We start from the raw sequence: 16,453 nt of genomic DNA on the forward strand, positions 1-16,453 counted from the left end.
CCTCTAGACTTGACTATTTCAACGCACGCCTGGCCAGTCTCCCACGTTCTACCCTCCGGAAACTTGAGGTCATCCAAAACTTTGCTGCCCATGTGCTAACTCGCACCAAGTCCAGTTCACCCATCACTTCTGTGCTCGCTGATCTACATTGGCTCCCGGTTAAGCAACGCCTCAATTTTAAAATTCTCATCTTTTATTCAAATCTCTCCCCACCCCCCCACCCTATCTCAGTAATCTTCTTCAGCCCCACAACACTCCCCCCCCCACCCCACCCCCGAGATATCTGCGCACCTTTAATTCTAGCCTCTTGTAACATCCCTGATTTTAATCCCTCCACCATTGGTGGCTGTGCCTTCGGCTGTCTAGGCGCTGAGCTCTTGAATGCCCTCCCTAAACCTCTCCACCTCCTTAAAACCTACCTCTTTGACCAAGCTTTTGGTCATCTACCCTAATATCTCCTTATGTGGCTCAGTTTCAAATTTTGTTTTATAATGCTCCTGTGAAGCACCTTGGGACGTTTTACTACGTTCAAGGCACTATATAAATACAAGTTGTTGTTGTTGTAATGTTCCACAAAACTGTAAGGGGGCACATCCTGGTATGGTTGCCAAGATGCACCCACTGGAAATCTTCAACACTGACCCCACTTGTCTTTCTGTGACCAGGAAGTGATGCCTTCATTTCCCCATCAATGGTGGGTGCCCACGTCATTGGGGGCAGCGGGGGGGGGGCTATTGAAGAGGTATGAGTGACGTGTTGAAGAAGGGTACTGGATATCCCTCTCCGCGTCTGTCCCTCCCCCATCTCCCCTATCCCAGAACCAACTTCCAAATACCTCTTCTTTACCAGGCCCACTGCCGCCTCACAATCCACTCTCCCGCCACCACCTCCAGTGGCCTGCTTGCTAAAGGTAGAAGTACAAAGGAATAGAGTTAAATATGCACTCCTTCTCATGTTTATTTCCTATTTACTGAGTATTTATAATGCTAAAAAAAAGTACTGCATACTACTGTAGTTTAGAAAAAAAAGAAATCATTCACATTTTCATAGGGTGAATGATCATGCCTGTTTTCGATATGCACAGCAAAGCTTGGGTAGAGTTTCTGCTTTGCGCGCAATCGACGATCCATGCGCAAATTTCATCCAAAATTAAGCTAGTTTTAAGAAATGTTTTTTCCCTCAAACATATTTGCATGTCACCAACCTTAAAGGGCCAAAAATTGCGGTCGGAGGCTTCCTTTGTACGAACGGCCTCTAACCGGAAAAAAATCTACGAAACGACCCGTTGGTCCCGGAGGAACGTAGGATTCTGGTCGGAGGCCTTCATTCGCTGCGCAGTGTACGGGAAGATGTCTTTCACATACAAACGCATCTGCTGGAATCATGTGGGCCTGGACCACCAATCACCATCTAGTATTCTCATTGATAAGGAGCTCTGTTTGTATGGGCTCCCATTACTATCAATAAGAATATCCCCAAAAGCAAGAAACACAGCAAAATAAATTTTAAAAACTCACATATTTAAAATGAACTGAAATTAAATGTAATTAAATGTTTTAGAAGGGGGAATTTTTTTAAATGTGTTTTAATAGGGTTAAAAATAAACTTACCTTAATGGGTAGGATATTTAATATAAAAATGAATGATGAAATTTAATTTTTCTATGTTTTAAAAGTGTTATGTTATGTTTTAAAAGTGTATTTAAGAGTGATTACTTGGTGCAGTTTGATTAATACATTTGAAAATAGGTTTATCACAAAAAAATAAGCATTTTAATCTAGTCCACCACTGTGAGTAACCTGATTTGAAGTAACCGAAAATGACTTAAAAACTATAGAGCCATTTGCTTGTATTATTGGTGCACAGTAGTCAGTTTCTTAATTTAAAACAATTACAGTCAAAAGCTTTTAGAACATGCCTACTAGTGTCCTTGGACTAGATTTTCCATTATTTTGGCATGCATAATGCCCACTTAAAGTCCATTTTAACGCTGAAATGAGATGTTATGCCCATATATCACCCATTTAGCCACAAAATGGAAACTGAAGCCCATTTTTCGGATACTAATCGCTGAGCATTACTGTACATAATGCTGGGAAAAAAATACCGCATGCCCACTTTTTTGGGGCGGAATCATCAGAATGGGCGAAACCAATGCCCATAATATTGCCCAGCGTTACTTTCGACACGTAATTAACGGCGAGATTCAATAATACCGTCCGTCCACATTTTTTTGTCGTAAAGATAACATTTACCGAAACTAACGGCCAGTATATCTACCAGCATCACTTTCACCACCTCGCACACATCTCGCCCACAATATCGCGCGCCGAAAACACCGCTCTGAAAAAGTGAAACTGTTCTGAACTAATCATAGCGGTGTGGACGCCGTTTTTCAAATCACAGGTCGTTTCATTGAAAAGGTTGCTTCAACTTCGGGGGAGTTTGAATTGACTCTGGAGTTCTTCTCAGGTGAAATGTTCATTTGAACAGACATCTTTTCAGACTGTGGACAATTGGGTTTTATTGTAGGTGTCTTTTAGTGTTGAAATATATTGCTTGTGAACAATCGGCATTATACATTAATTGGAATGGGGCCAGCCACTTATCAGCCTGCATCGATTACTACGTAGATGCTGCAGAGTGCAAATGGCACAATGTCTATTGCACACCATTAAGTGCCCAATCTAAGACGTGCCAGACTGAGGAGGAGGTCCAGACCATACACACCCCAAATTTACAGGAAGAAGCAGTCTTACCTCAACGTATCTGAGAACACCTGCCTTCAGAGACTGTGCTTCCACAAAGTGGTGATCACTGAAATATGCCAGCTCATCAGGGCAGATCTGCAGCTTGCCAGCACCTTCAGGACATCACTGTCCGTCGAGGTCAAGGTCACCGCGGCACTGTCGTTCTACATGTCCGCTTCCTTTCAAGGCTCCGCGGTCGACATTTCCCCTCTGTCTCACCATGCCACACATCGCTACATTAGACAGGTCACGGAGGCCCTGTAACGCATAGGATGGACTTTATCAGCTTCCCCATGACCACGGTGGCTCAGACTGACAGGGCTGGAGTATTCTACTGCATTGCTAAGTTCCCCAAGTTGCAAGGAGCAATACAGTGTACTCACATCGCCATGCGGGTACCTTCTCAGGATCGAGGGGTTTTTCGCAACAGAAAAGGATTTCACTCCCTGAAGGTCCAACTAGTTGTCGACCACAACCAGATAATTATGGCAGTGACTACCAAATGTCCGGGCAGCTTCGATGAGGCTCACATCCTGAACGAGAGAGCTGTTTCTGACATGTTTAACTGTCAGCCACAAGGACAATGCTGGATGCTTGATGACAAATGATATGGCCGAGCCACCTGGCTGATGACCACCCTCCTTGCATGACACCCACACCGAGGCCGAGAAGCGATACAATGAGAGCCACAGAGTCACATGCAATGTGGTCCAAAAAACAATTAGTGTGCTTAAGCAGCACTTTAGATGCCTGGAGCACTCAGGAGGGGAGCTACAATACAATCCTGAGCAAGTAGCTCAATTCGTGGTCGTGTTGTGTATGCAATAACTCAATAGATTGAATACTGTAAACTCTGAACAGGTACAAACCTGGCTCTACTTTATTAGGGCTCAAAGTGATTACATTACAAGATAGCTGGCCTTTTATACCTGGGCACACAGCCCAATCACCTCAGACAGTGGCGCCACCTGGTGGCTAGTAAACCCAAGCATACATACATGACAATATCTCCCTTTAAGATATTAGTAACAGCCTTTTTACAAATTGAGGCAGTCTGGGTTCAACTCCAGCCTTGGGCGAGCATTCTGAGTCTGTTATGTCTGGGGGCTGGGTAGCCGATCTGATGGGAGTGGCAATGGCCACGGCCACATCAGGGATTGAAAGTCCAGATTCATTGATGACAGCGGAGTCCTCTGATGACTGAAGGTAGGTTGGTTGGTCACTGATTGTGCCTTCCTCAGACTGTTCCGGTTCATCAGTGTGCCACAGCTTTATCTGATCGACATGTTTCCTGCATGTCTGCCCATTCTTGAGCTTAACGATAAACACTCTGTTACCTCTTTGGCTGTAACAGTACCAGCGATCCATTTGGGACCTTGACCATAATTCAGTACATACACAGGATCATTGATAGAAATGTCACGTGTTACAGTAGCGCGATCATGATACCCTTGCTGACTTTGACGTCTGTATTCGACACGATTATTCAAGTCAGGGTGGACAAGAGAGAGCCTGGTCTTGAGACCTCTCTTCATCAATAGTTCAGCAGGGAAGACCCCGGTAAGTATATGGGGTCTTGTCCTGTAACTAAGCAATAGGCGTGACAAGTGGGTTTGCAGTGAACCTTGAGTTACACGATTCATACTCTGCTTGATGGTTTGGACTGCACACTTTGCTTGTCCATTGGATGCAGGTTTGAATGGTGCTGATCTCACATGTTTGATACCATTGAGTTTCATGAACTCTTGAAACTCCATACTGGAGAAGCAAGATCCGTTGTCGCTTACAATGATGTCAGGCAGACCATGCGTAGCAAACATGACACGAAAGCTCTCAATGGTAGCTGTGGATGTGCTGGATGACATGATTGTACACTCTATCCACTTGGAATAAGCATCCACCACAACCAAAAACACCTTTCCAGGAAGGGACCTGCAAAGTGTCTCCTGGACCATGGTTTAGATGGCCACGACCACAGACTCAGTGGCGATTCTGCTGGTGCTTTACTAAGCTGCATGCAAGTGTTGCACTGATGCACACCTGATTCCAGATCAGAGTCAATTCCAGGCCACGATACACGAGACCTTGCAATGGCTTTCATCATGACAATACCAGAATGCGTGCTATGTAGATCATGCACAAATTTCTCTCTGCCTTTCATGGGCATAACAATACGATTACCCTACAGTATACAAGCTGATTGAATGGATAGTTCGTCTTTGTGACGGATGTAAGGTTTGGTCTCCTCACACATTTGCTTGGGTATGGCAGACCAATCACCACTAAGGATACAATGTTTCACAACCGATAATATCGGGTCCTGGCTGATCCAGGTCTTAACTTGTTGGGCCGTGATAGAGGTTCCTTCACTTTCAAAAACATCCATGACTAACAGTAGGTCTACCGGTTGTGGCGTTTCCACCTTCAGTGTGGGCAACGGCAGACAGCTCAATGCATCGGCACAATTCTCAGTGCCAGGTCTATGGTGAATGATATAATCACAGGCAGATAATGCATCATCCCACTTCTGGATGCGAGATGATGCATTGGTATTGATACCTTTGTTTTCTGAAAATAATGAAATGAGTGGCTTGTGATCAGTTTCCAGTTCAAACCGTAGACCAAACAGGTACTGATGCATCTTTTTAACCCCACACACACAGGCTAGTGCTTCTTTCTCTACCATGCTATAGGCTCTTTCCACCTTTGACAAACTTTTTGAAGCATATGCAACAGGTTGTAATTTGCCTGACTCATTAGCTTGTTGGAGCACGCAACCAACTCCACATGATGAAGCATCACAGGCCAATACTAGATGCTTACATGGATCATAATGTACCAACAGCTTGTTAGAGCAAAGCAGATTAGTAGATTTCTCAAAATCTCTATCTTGAGACGCACCCCAAACCCAGTTGTTGCCTTTTCTTAGCAGCATGTGCAATGGCTCTAATAAGGTGCTCAATCTAGGTAAGAAATTGCCGAAGTAGTTGAGTAGACCAAGGAACAAATGCAGCTCCATCACATTCTGAGGCTTGGGTGCATTTTTAATGGCCTTGGGTTTTGAGTCCATAGGCCTGATAGCTTCAGCAGCAATTTTCTTCCCCAGGAATTCGACTTCCGGTGCCATGAAGTCGCACTTCGAGCGTTTCAGTCTGAGCCCCACTTTGTCCAGATGATGTCAAGCCTCTTCCAGGTTGTTCAGATGTTTGGCGGAGTCACGACCGGTGACCAGTATGTCATCTTGGAACATGACAGTTCTGGGGACAGACTTCAGTAAACTCTCCATGTTCCTCTGAAATATGGCTGTAACCGAGAGAATTCCAAAAGGGCACCTGTTGTAGATAAACAGTCCTTTTTGAGTGTTGATGCACGTAAGTTTCTTCGATGTGTCGACTAGCTTCTGTGTCATGTAGACCGACGTCAGATCCAGTTTTGTGAACGACTTCCCCCCCGGCTAGTGTTGCAAACGAGTTATCAGCCTTTGGTAACGGGTACTGATCCTGTTTCAAAACTCAATTGATCGTAACCTTGTAGTCTCCACAAATCCTGATAGTGCCATCACTTTTCAACACGGGAACAATGGGGCTGGCCCATTCATTAAATCCGTCTGGTGATATGACCCCTTCACGCTGGAGTCTGTCCAGTTCGATTTCGACCTTCTCCCGCATCATGTATGGAACTGCCCGAGCTTTATGATGGACGGGTCTTGCAACCGAGTTCACATGGATCTGTACCTTGGCTCCCGTAAATTGCCCATGCCTGGTTCAAACAGCGAGGGGAACTTGCTCAGCACTTGAGCACATGGAGTATCCTCCTCCGACGACAACGCTTTGATCTCGTTCCAGTTCCATTTGATTTTTTCCAACCAGTTCCTGCCGAACAGCGTTGGACCATTGCCTGGAACAATCCATAACGGTAAATCGTGAACCGCACCATCATACGACACCTTGATTCTTGGTAGTCTGTCGTATCCAACAAAGACGTTGATGTGCTAATCATCAATGGCATGTGTCTTCAAGTGGCTGTATAGGCCAATTCTGGATGCACATAGTCTCTTGCACGTCGGACAAGGTAAGTTCGATGTGGCTGATGCTGACAGTATTGCCACCTGATGTCGTCTATCTCTAGTGTCCCGCAGGCATTGACATCGGCTTTCTTCAAAGGTCTGGCAGGCAGTCCTCGTGAGGGTTCGCCAGTGGATTTTATTAGCTGCTGTATTCTCGAGGTCCTTTGGTCGGATGCCACAGTACTGGAGGTTGGCCTTGATGCAATCTTTGTAGCGCTTGTGGGGGCGCCCCTGGTGTCTTCGGCCTTCACAGAGCTCGCCGTGAAGAAGTTGACGAGGGATCCTTGACTCATCCATGCGGATGACATGTCCAGCCCACCGGAACTGGGCTCGCATGATCATCACCTCGATGCTAGTTGATTGTGCTATCTCCAGAACCTCAAAGTTTGACACCCGGTCTTGCCAGCGTATGTGGAGTATAGAACCGAGACTGCACATATGGAAAGCTTCCAACTTTTTGATGTGACGCCTATAGGGTGTCCAGGTCTCACATCCATAAAGGAGAGATGAGAGAACGACTGCTCTATACACCAACAGTTTAGTTTACAGTCGGATGTGGTGGTGACTCAACACCTTAGTGCGCAAACGACTAAGTTCCTGGCTGGCTTTACAGATCCTTGTCCAAGGACCCATCACTTGATATGGTGCTGCCAAGGTACTTGAAGCTGTCCACTGACTTTAGTTGTATACTGCCGATGAAGACTGAGGGAGCAGCTGCTGTGGTGCCAGGGTCAGGCTGATAGTTAGGCCAAACAATTCTGTTGCCTCAGCAAATTTGCTGAGTATGAATTGTAGGCCACTCTCCTTGTGTGCCATAAGGGCGCAGTCGTCAGCAAAGAGTGCCTCTAGGATGAGTCGTTTCTGTACTTTGGTCTTTGCAGCAAGGCAGCGGAGGTCGAACAATGAACCATCTAATCGATATTTCAGGTAGACCCCAAACTCCAAGTCTTTTATGGCATAGTTCAAGACGCAGGTAAAGAATAGGTTGAACAGAACTGGAGCGAGTACACAACCTTGTTTCACTCCATTTGAGATGGCAAATGGGGCCATGGTTGTGCCGTCTGAGAGCACTTCACCTGTCATGTTGTCATGAAATAGCACCGAAGTTTCGTCAAGATTGACCACAGCACTGCACTGTTGACAGTATCAAAGGCCTTAGTGAGGTCAATAAATACAGCGTACAGGTCCATGTTCTGCTCAATGCACTTCTCCTGCACTTGTCTGAGTGCAAAGATCATGTCCGCTGTGCTCCGACCAGGTCGAAAGCCTCATTGTGTTTCTGTAAGATTTACTTCTGAGACACTAGCTATGAGTCGGTTCAATACTATGCGGGCGATGATCTTCCCAGCAATGGACACAAACGATATTCCCCTGTAGTTGCCACAGTCTGCTTTGTTGCCCTTGTTCTTGTAGAGGGAAACTATCATAGCGTCACGGACGTCCTGTGGCATGTCTTCATCTTCCCAGATGCTAGTTATTATGTCATGAAAGGCCTTGAGAGTTGCTGAGCCTACTGCCTTGTAGATTTCGGCAGGGATTCCATCCTTTCCTGGAGCCTTTCCAGTACTCATCTGGTTGATGGTTTTCTTTACTTCGTCCATGCTGAGAGGAAGATCAAGATCTTCTTTGATAGGTTGCTGGGGTATGGAGTCAAGTGCTTCTTCGTTCACTGTTGAAGGTCGATTAAGAAGATTACTGAAGTGTTCTCTCCACCTCTCATTTATGCCAGTCCTGTCTTTGATCAAAGTGCTGCCATCTGCTGAAAGGAGTGGAGTAGTGCTGGGTTTTGATGGTGCATAGACTGACTTGATGGCACTGAAGAACATCTTTGTATTGTGAGTTTCAGCATAATGTTCCATTTCCTCTGCTTTCGTCTGCCACCATTTATCTTGCATCGTTATGAGTTCTTTAGTGTACGTACGCAACTTGGCATTGACTGGATTCAGCTTAGGCCTCATAGCCTTAGTATCCCACAGCCTGTCGAATGTCCTCTGGCTCATTATTGATTGACTCGCACCCGTGCCCAATTCCATCGATACCGGCACATCATTAAGTTTTACATCATTATCGGTTGGCTCTTTGTTAGGAATGAATACAGTCCATACACTTCCTCCTCTGGTATCTCAGATTGCATATCCTGATCCGCGCTAGACTGGTCATCATCCTCCATGTGGTGTGTCGCAGCACGCTTGCTCAGTTGCGGACACATGCGCTGGAGATGTCCCACTCTTGAACAGCCTTTGCAAATATACTGTTTAAACCGACACTGATGATGCCGATGATTTCCTCCACAACGCCAACACAGTGATATCGGATTCATTCCCGTTGGCGGACTTTGAGCAGCCACAGGTTTCACGTACACAGTCGGGTAGGCACTGCCATATGCAGCTCTGCCAAACGACGATACTATCTTCTTTACAGTACTTGCCGAGTTCCAATTTTTCAATGATATCTACTTTAAGCTTTTGTCCATCGTCATGCATGATTGGGCAATCGTGATGGCCTTGCTCAAATCCAGCATCTCTGCCGCCATAGCTTACGCAGAATCACCTGGTGGTTGATGCCGATTACAAAGAAGTCTCGCAGCATGTCTGCCAATGCAGTTTCGAACTTACAAGGTCCAGCTAGACGTCTTAGGTCGGCAATGGATTCTGATATATCCTGGCCCTCAGAATGAACGTGCGTATAGAATCGATATCTTGAGATGATGATGCCTTCATCTGGTTTGAGATGGTCACGTACCAGAGCACACAATGTTTCATAGTCCTTGGCCGTTGGGCTTAAGGGCGAGAGGAGATTCTTTATGAGTCCATAGATTTTCGGACCGCAAACTGTGAGGAGGACCGCCTAGCGCCGAACTGCGTCTGCTTCTTTCTCCATTTTGTTGGCCACGAAGTACTGGTTCAAGCGGGCTACAAAGTCTGCCCAATCTTCTCCCTCCACGAATTGCTCCAGAATTCCAATTGTGCTCATTTTTGCATGCGAAGTTCTTGTTACCTTGTCGCCAAATGTTGTGTATGCAATAACTCAATAGACTGAAGACTGTAAACTCTGAACAGGTACAAACCTGGCTTTACTTTATTAGGGCCCAAAGTGATTATATTACAAAGTGGCTGGCCTTTTATACTTGGGCCGTGCACACGTGCGCACAGCCCAATGACCTCCGACAGTGGCGCCACCTGGTGGCTAGTAAACCCAAGCACACATACATGACAGGTCGGGTGCTCCATGCTGCACAACCTGGCTATCAGGAGGGGAAAAGAATTGCCAGAAGGGACTGATGGTCCACCTCAGGAGAGAGAAAAGAGGATGAGGGGCTGGAGGCTGACCTTGGGCCAGACAATCAGGCTGACTATGCAACCATGCCCACGCCCCCGCTCCAGATCGCAGGAAAGGGCCTGTAGTGGCTACATAGCTGCAAGACTCTTAAGTCAGGAGCTCATAAATGAGCAATTTGCCTGAAAGAACGTTGCTGTTATTGACAAAGCTGACACACTGCTGTGTGTGTGCGCAGCTCAGACATCATTGGTGGGCATCACCTTGGTGCCAGTTAAAGTTTAAATTGATTCAAGTTAAGTTTAATTAAACCCTTTCATGTTAAGGAATCACCAGTGTGTAACGGTCCAACTATCTGAGACAATGCGCAACAAGATTATGTTGGATAAAAAACATTTAATACGACCATTGGTTTGAAATCATAAGTATCACGGGCAAAAACACCCCACCCCCACCCCACTTTTTCGACTATTGACATCAATTAAATGGTCAACATGTCCAGCAACATAGAGCACAAATGCAAACCAGGAGGGTGACCCCCTCCCCCCATACATTACAATAAATTGCATACACCGAGATGGAGATATAACATAGCCATCACCTGCGGACATGCACCTCACTTTCCTTCCCCCCTCCCCTTCCCCTCCTCGCTCCATGCCGCCTGGCCAAGGAGCTCCTTAGGTGGTGCCTCATTTGTGGGGGGATGCATGGGTACGGGAGCGGGGGTACCAAAGTGGGAACATTCTCGGGTCCAGAAACAGGATTTTGCTCCTGCCTCTCATCTGTCGTTGGCACTGGGGGTGCGGAACCGAGGGGTGGAGTGCCGCGCTCCGGGACCACTGGGAGGCCTGAGCCAGCAGTGTTCCTGGCTATCACCTCCAGTGCCTCCGCCATCTGTGGAATGTACTCAGTCATGGTGCCGGAGATGCTGGCTAGCTGTCGGGATATGCACCCCAATGAATTTAGGATCTGGTCATCTATGTCTACAGTTCTCCTGGACAACTTTATCATCTCTCTGCTCTCATCTGACGTTCGTGGACCAGACCTGCCGCGTCCACGAAACCTCCGTGGGGCCGGCGCCATCCTGGGGACAAATGGGGTGCCCCGTGGCGAGGTGCTTGGGCCCAGTACTTCCAGAATGGAGGCGGGAATGGCTGGAGGAGCACTAGATAGCTTTGGGGTGGAATGCCTTCTGGAGCCTGTTGATGCAGATTCCTCAAAGTCTGCGCTCTCATCCGTAGAGAACAGATGGGCGAGAATCGGAGCTCCTCAGCTTCAGATGTAGGATCGTCCGACGAGTCCGGCCCCACGCACCCACCTTCTGGCCTCGGTGGTCTTGCCTTGGGACGTACTGCTGGCTGAGCTGCAAAACACAAATGAAGCTATTAGAGGAGAAGTGGGTGCTCGGGTCACAAGGTGATTCCAGCTACACACAGCATATGCACAACAAAAGCACCACTGCTATCAAAATCATCACAGACATCACATTTCATGACCATCAACACATTGTGCATTGCAATGAGTTTCATGAGGCCATCATTATTTATAGGACAATTTTAGAAACCATCTATCATATATTATTGTTCAGATATGAGTGGGTGTGGCATCAATTGACTTTAGATCATGTAATGGTGTACACTTTACCACGTGGCATCACTTCAGGGTCTGCAGCTGCCTGCGTGGCCATCCGGGGGTGCCTCCCACGAGTGTGAGCACCCGTTCCTCCACCTCAGTGATGTCGCTGATGACTGGTGGCCCCCTACCTGTTCGCCTCTGCTCGGACCTAATCATCGAGAGCTTCTTCTGTAAAAGGTAACAGGACGACATGGCATGAGATCATTGCGTGATATCATTGCTAGGTACTGTCACAGAGACTGATATAATACATAACCGACAGATGTAATCATGATTATTATGATAATTCTCATTTTTTACCTAAAAATGTGCACCGTGATCGCAGGCTTTGAGTGCAACATTCCCGGTACAAGTGTAAGACCTCACTCATGGCTCTTACAAATCAAATTAAATAAATATATAAGTCAACGTAAATAAATGTAATACTTACTCTTACGGATCCCACAAGGTCGTTCCATCGCTTGCGGCATTGGTTGCCCTCACACACCTCGTTGGTCGCCGACGAGACCACCTGTGCTATCTCGGCCCATATCTTCTGGTAGGCCTTTGGGGTGGGCTTCCCATGCCCTCCCTGTGTCAAATCACCCCAGCGTGACTCGAGCTCCTGCAGGAGGGAGGCATTTGTCTCGTCCGAGAACCTCCTCGCTCTTTTGCATCCTCCAATGTGCTCCTCTCCCACCTCACTGCTCTTTCCAGCGTCAGTCTCCACAGCGTGCTGTGTCACCTCCTCCTCTCCCTCCATTATAGGCACGAAATTCTGGAAAATATCTGGCTGGTAACAGCTAATTATTTTTTCCTAATTTGCTATAAAGCTCGAAACTCTCCCTCCTTCCTCCCAGAGCAGCCACACCACACCCACTTACGCCTTCACTCCCTCTCAGCTCCCTCTGTCTCTGTCTCCTCTTATGCGCATGTCATGATGACCCTTGACCTCCTGAATCGCGGGAATCGAGTGTTGCCATGCCGTTGCTAAGTACGGTGACACTTTACGGCAGAAGGTCAGAGAGATTTAACGCTACCGCCCATTTCATATCGCTCACAATAACGCCTAATTTTTTAAAATGGAGATTAATGGCATTGAAAAAGGGCGACAAGCTGCCGATCTGAAAACCCATTTTTACCGCCCACGCCGGAAATAATGTCCATTTTTGGGCGATCTGCACCAAAAGTGTAAAATCTAGCTCCTTTTCCATAAACAAACAGCTCAACTTTAGAGCAAACAAATGCAATCAGCATCAGCTCGCAATGGAGATTAATTAGATCTGGAGGCACAACCAGTTTTGTGGGCAGGGCTGGCTTCTAGCAAGCTTTTTTTAAAAACTAGTGCAAAAGATCACAATTTGTGCTTAAAATTCCACAATCTTTTGTGCTGGTTTGCATTGTGTTGAAAAAAGCAGTGCAACCTAGTGGAAATTCCTGCCCTTGAATTTTACAATATAAACATCAATAAAGGATTTGATTCACAGAGATAAAGGATTGAAATTAAGTGGAATAATATTTTATAATTTTAAACTTCAAAACTAGTTGTTGACAGAAAAAAAAAAAATTCTACCTACTTGTAACTGTCTTTCTGCTTCATTCCAAGTGTGTAAATATTCCCTTTTCTGTTCCACTGCATGTCTCTCTTTATCCTTCTATATGTTTCACTCATGTGCTTTCATTGTCATAGCTCCCTTTCTCTCTGACTCATCAATTTCCCCAACAGTCCTTTTCCACCATACCTCCTTCACATTCACCATTTTCTCTTTGCATCTTTTTACCTATCCATTATTCTCATTTTCTTCACTCATTTTTTCTCTCCCCCTTCTTTCTATTTACTTCTCACTTACCTTATCTGAGGCCAGAACTCACACATGTGCAACCAGTGCTTACTGGCATTGAGTCTTGCATGTGTGTGGGCCTGAGAAAGCAGTATTGAAGTCACACATATGTGGAGCAGCTTAAAAACTTTGGGAGAGAATGCCCAGCTGAGACATCTTAAGCCCAGTAATGGACCAGATGGCAAACCCAAGGCCCCTGAGAGAAGACCAGGCCTGTGACAGAAGCAGGTAGAGCAATGACAGTAAATAAAAATTAAGTAAGTGGTGATGAAAAGTGAAATTTCCTGTGACGGGATTTGCTAAAATTGTACAAGGGGGAGAATGAAAAGAAAATGGTCACAGCATCCAAAAGCTTTCTTACATTTACAGAATGGGATTTGTCCCTTTATGTGAATAAAAATTGCCTCGAGAAATAATACACTGTGTCTGTGTTTATGCTTTAGTTGGTTGCTTTTCAGCGATAGGCCCCACTTTCCCAATCAGTATGCTTCAAAGATGACAGACATAATGGACAAGTTAGACAATTTTCAACTTCTCATGGCTTGCAGCAGACACAATGCGCCATTAATTGATTGATTATGTAGATTGTATTGAATTATTTCTAACTGTTCAGCAAATACTCCTGATATTATTCAAAAATGTGAAAAACAACTTTAAAAGTAGCATTATATAGAATCCAAAATGTTTTTAGTTTGTTTTGAAATACTGTAATAATTTCTCTTTAAAAATGTTTAAAAACTTGCTTTTAGGAGTCTTAATATAGAGAAAAGTTCCAAGTCTCATTTAAAAAGTAGCCGAATTCTTTTTTTGCAATTCCTCTTCCCTAAACAAATTCTCTCTCCTTTTCAGCTCCTTTTCTGAATGCAGGTTGAATGCAAAAGATTAAGGGGCCAAAAGTGCCCCCTTTTTTTTTTAAAGAACAGTTTCCGGTAACAGGGCGGAAATGAGTTTCCTCCCAGTCGGGGCGGACTCTCCGACGATCGGAACATTGTCCTCGTGATTTTTTGAGGCGGAGAAGGTATCCGCCACGCTCCTGTGCGACCGGCGATAATGACGTCATTAGAGCGTGCACCGCCTCGTTCCCGCCCCGGAAGTGACATTACTCTCAAATAGTCGAGCGACCGCTTGTCGCTGCCCCCGACAGCTTCGCACGGCGGGAAGCTGCCAGTGGCTGGGTGGTGCACCGCCACGGTCGCCATTTTATTTTAATTGTCGGCCGACTCTGCAGGCCCAGTGGGCGCCAAGTAGGCCTCGCAGTATCCCTCCCCTTTAAGTGAAGGGGAGTGATGTTGCTAAGCTGATGAGCTCAGCGTGGCGCTGATGACACCGCCTGCCTTCTGCCCAACTCCCAACTCGTTTCCGCCCCTCTGCTGCGCCAAACACCGTTCCAATGATTTTTGAAAAGGAAAGACAGCAATTTCCCTCTATCCTCCGCCTCATTCATTTGGGCAGTAATTCAAATTATCCGCCCCAAAAGAGCAATTTCGGCCTCTAAAGATTTGCATAGTTGAAATTTTATTGGCCCAGAAATTCCGCTTTCTCCTTCCCGCGGGCGTTCGACTAGATTTTAGAGATAAAATACACACCTACCCGAAGGTGCTGTGCCCGCTCGACTTTCCGATGCACAGGCCTCCTCTTGCTGCGCATCGCAGCGCGTGCACGTCGGGACGTGCGCAGGCCTGGAGCTGGAGTCAGGTGGCTCTGCGCAGCCAATCAGGTATAGTATATTCTCATTCATAGTAATAGGAGCTTCGTAAGTTTGAAACTCCTATTACTATGAATGAGAAACCCCCCCAAACACCAAAAACACTAATAAAAAATAGAAAATATACACTACATATTTAAGATTCATTTAAATTAAAGTTATTAATGTCTTATAAAAAAAATATTTTCCCCATTTTTAAAAGTTTTTTAAATTAAAATAAACTTACTGTTGTAGGGAGGGTTTTTAACAATAAAATGTTTTCATAACTTTATTTTTATATGATTTTGTGCGTTTTAAAACACTTGCGCCTGTAAAAGTAGGCTATGCGCCTGCTTTTTCAGGTGCAAGGTTTTTGAGGACATTTGTATGCGTAAATATCACAAATTTGCACATACAAATGCCCTTGCTCCCGATCTGGCTACGATCTGTCAAGCTCCAGCTTGACAGATCGGAAAAGCCAGTTTTCAGCGCAAGCGCATTGAACAGCTAAGACTGTTCATTTTTTTTTAAAAGCAATAAGGAGCATTTTATGATTATTTTGTCTATTCTTTTTGGTGCAACTATTCCAAGGCTAAGAGGTTGCTAGGCAAACAGTTACGAAGCCTCTGCCTGGTCATCTCTAGAACATCCTGGGGTCTACTTGTGGAGAAACAAAGCTTTCACATATACATCCTTGCCAATCAGTCTGATGGAGACGATCAAGTCAATTTCTACTTGCCATTTTGGCACTCTGAAGATCGGAATTGTTTTCACTTGTGGAAATAATATTTACTGGCAATAAAAACTGCAGCAAAAAATTGCAACATACAACTTCAAACTCTCTGTTGTAAACAATGAACATAATTTGTAATAATGTAATTTCAGAGTTTTTGCACTTCATAATTAACTTTTGGTGTATGGTGGATGTAAATAGTACCACTGTGAATAATATTATAAGCTATTATGACCTAAACAATGACTGGAGTACTAATATCTTAATCATGTATTTTCATCAGTTAAACTGTATTTCCACTGCACAAATAATAAGGGCTAACATTAGAACATCCACTGGAAAATATAAAATGTATTAAGAATGCCACATACAATCATAAACTGTGTAAGTATATAAATTTGTTTTAAAAGATTGATGTTAGAAAGATTTGTGCTAAAATGTTATTTGTAAGAACATTAGTATGGCATCTAATCACATCCCATTTCATGA

The 16,453-nt window shown here is 45.2% G+C and overlaps 1 protein-coding gene across 1 annotated transcript in view; it reads right to left on the minus strand.

Moving 5' to 3' along the window:
* Positions 1–16,453, minus strand: part of dnah9l (dynein, axonemal, heavy polypeptide 9 like) — a 668,659-nt gene that overhangs the window by 249,061 nt on the left and 403,145 nt on the right. The gene's annotated exons all lie outside the window — the stretch shown is intronic.

This window comes from Pristiophorus japonicus, chromosome 3 (assembly GCF_044704955.1).
Source record: "Pristiophorus japonicus isolate sPriJap1 chromosome 3, sPriJap1.hap1, whole genome shotgun sequence".
Taxonomy (NCBI): Eukaryota; Metazoa; Chordata; class Chondrichthyes; family Pristiophoridae; genus Pristiophorus; species Pristiophorus japonicus.